Source organism: Amphimedon queenslandica, unplaced genomic scaffold (assembly GCF_000090795.2).
Source record: "Amphimedon queenslandica unplaced genomic scaffold, v1.1 AMPQUscaffold_9898_Cont17860, whole genome shotgun sequence".
Lineage (NCBI taxonomy): Eukaryota > Metazoa > Porifera > Demospongiae > Haplosclerida > Niphatidae > Amphimedon > Amphimedon queenslandica.
The window spans coordinates 1,736-4,567 of record NW_003549831.1 but is presented as its reverse complement, the minus strand read 5'-3'; the positions used below and the strand labels follow the sequence as shown (position 1 = coordinate 4,567).

At 33.8% G+C, this 2,832-nt stretch overlaps 1 long non-coding RNA gene across 2 annotated transcripts; it reads left to right on the top strand.

The window, feature by feature from the left end:
• On the top strand, positions 1-704 carry LOC109590525 (uncharacterized). Of its 2 annotated transcripts, XR_002189366.1 has the most exons (4): positions 1-42; positions 213-366; positions 415-480; positions 526-704. It is a non-coding gene; the product is annotated as an uncharacterized LOC109590525 (long non-coding RNA). The 2 variants fall into 2 exon arrangements; XR_002189365.1 differs by having other exon boundaries at positions 415-704.
• The last annotated feature ends 2,128 nt before the right edge of the window (positions 705-2,832 follow it).

Below are 2,832 nucleotides of genomic sequence, written 5' to 3'. Positions count from 1 at the left end.
CAAGCACTTCATTAGTCATTAGTGTTACAGGATCATCAACAAGTAAGACAGTACATATACTAATAGATGTATGTAGTCACTTTATGTGTTTTTATACTGAACATCATAATTAAACATTGATCTGTATGTCATTATTAAAATAAGAAAAAAACATAATTAATAGCTAATTTACAGATAATGTAATTTAACAGATTCTTCCTGTTTCTGTTCAGTTTTTCATCCTAGAATATCAAGTACTGTAACTACTGCTGAAACTACTGTAACTACCACTGGATTGATCGTTGGTGTAACTGTGGTCTATATACCCATCATAGTACTGGCTGTATTGGTAATTGTTTTGAATGTGAAAAGAACAGACCAAAAGAGGTAAATGAGCATTCATTACAATGGCATTTTTAAAACTATGGCTTATAGAAAACCAGAGAATGACATTGCATTGCAAAGCATTCCAACATATGCTGCAATTGATTATAAAGCAAAGTTAGTTACTGCATTAATTTGAAAATAAAATACATTAACAAATAGATCATCAAACAGGCCTGAGACTTCTGAATACGAAGTACCACCTTTTTAATAATGCTCCCACTCATCTTTTATCATGTACACTATTAGTGATGCAAATAAACATATATTTAATGCTACCACTTAAATTAATGCATATTGTGTTTGTGTTATAGCTATAAAAATATTTATGTTAGTTGAAAAGCAATAGTTTTAAGAAGTGAAAAAAAAGCAAATGGAGCAATAACAAAATTTTTCATATAAGCAAAGAAGGAAGTTTTGAGCTTAATACAAGGTTGATATGCAAAGCTGAACTTTAAAAATTTTTAAAAGAGCAAGCCTTATCTTTTTTCCCCAGAGAATGAATTTTTGGGACGTTTTTATTCTTGCAATTTGTGTTAAATCACAATGCATATAAAATTATCACTTCCAAATGTTGCAAGCCCACTGAGAGGGGGGGAGCAGGGGATAAATCCCCTGGGCCCCTCAATTCAGGGGGCCGCATAATAATTTACATTATAATTAAAGTATAATAAGTCATCATAACTTAATTAACATGTGCCTTTCTGGTTTTTAAACTAGCAAAATGATGTATGATATAATCAAAATTTAGCTGTTCTGCAAGTTTGCTTTCAATTGCTAGTGTTCCTAAGTCAGTCAATCAATTTTCAGTCATATTTGAGCATTGGTAGTTCTTGTCGTTTAATTTGTAATTTTTTAAATTATTGCAAAGGGCCCCTAATTTTAATCTTCCCCTGGGCCCCATGTCTTCTCTCAGCAGGCCTGAATGTTTGTATACATAAGTGTACTTTGACCTAATTTTCGAACAACTTTAAAAATTTAAACTTATCAAAACTATCATCTCAAACTTTCTACACAACATAAGAACATCTTCATGCCAAGCATCTTCTGCAAATCTTAAAAAGGGCGTAGCTCATTGACTGGGCGTGGCTTTCATAACAATATTCATTATTTTTATTAAATTAAGATAGTAAAATACACTTTTGTGTCAACAACTGATAATACAAGGTCACATGATTCTGTCAGCTCAATAATAAAATCTACATTGAAAAGAAAAATGGCATTATCAAGCAGGTCTTGTTTTTTATTGCTCCTGCTGGTTCAACTGGTGGCTGTATCTGGACAGGCACCTTCCATCCTACCCAGTAATGGTAAGAAATAAATTTTGGTAACAAATACTAGATTATATACTCATATCTAGGTGTTCGACTGTACCTAGCTTATGAGGACAGAATAATACCTGATTACTCTATGATATATGCTAGCCAGTTTTATGATGTTGATCAGAATAATGATGCTAATGATATCGATGATGCTTTGTGGTGTCAGAGTGCTAACAATGTTACTAATATTGGAGTGTGGTATTATCCTAATGGAACTGAAGTACCTTTATTTGATGGACCTATTGATGATTCATCAGCTCCTAGTCCAGTGTTCAGTAAGAGATTCAGTGGTCAGATTGCACTAGCTAGAAGAGCTGGAATATCAGGATATGAAGGTTTATACAAGTGTATCATTCCTGATGAGAATGGAGTGAATCAAACTCTAGTGGTCGGAGTATATACTGATACTGGATACAATAACAATGGTATGTGATGAATATAGACTATAATTAATGTACTTCTTTTACAGATGGTCCTGATGCTGATCCTACTATGCAGTTCTCTCTCCTCTCCACTAATAGATTAGCTACTCCTCCAGTCTTCAGTCTGAGTTTCAATGTCTCTGATGGTCCTCCTACTACTGTCAGTTGTTCAGTGAATGGGAATGGAATATCTACTGAACTGTTTCGTGTGATAGTGAATGGATCAGGATTTGTTACAAGAGTGACAGTAACAGTGAGACTGAGAGAAGCTGGTAACTATCAGTGTAATGTATTTAATGACAGAGTAACTGCTGGTACTAACGGTCGTATTGGTAATGTTCAGGCAGCAAGTAGTACCACATCTTTGAGTTTATCAGGTTTGAGTCATTTATCATTTATTTATTTTCTTACTTTATTGAAGTATCTGATACTCCAACTGGTTTAACTGCTACAAGATCAAGTACTGGTTTATCTCATGTAAGACTCTCCTGGTCTACTGTATCAGGAGCTACTGGTTATGAGGTCTACTATCAACTGTCTAGTAATACTCCTGTTAGTGTATCCAACACTACTTTATCAGCAATCAATATAACATCAGGATTGTTTCAAGGAAGTACATACACCTTCTATGTAGTATCTTATGGATCAGCTTCTCTACCTAGTGGTAATGCTTCAGTTATGTTAACACTCAGTAAGTTCTTCTTAGTAGTAATAAAATTATTCAT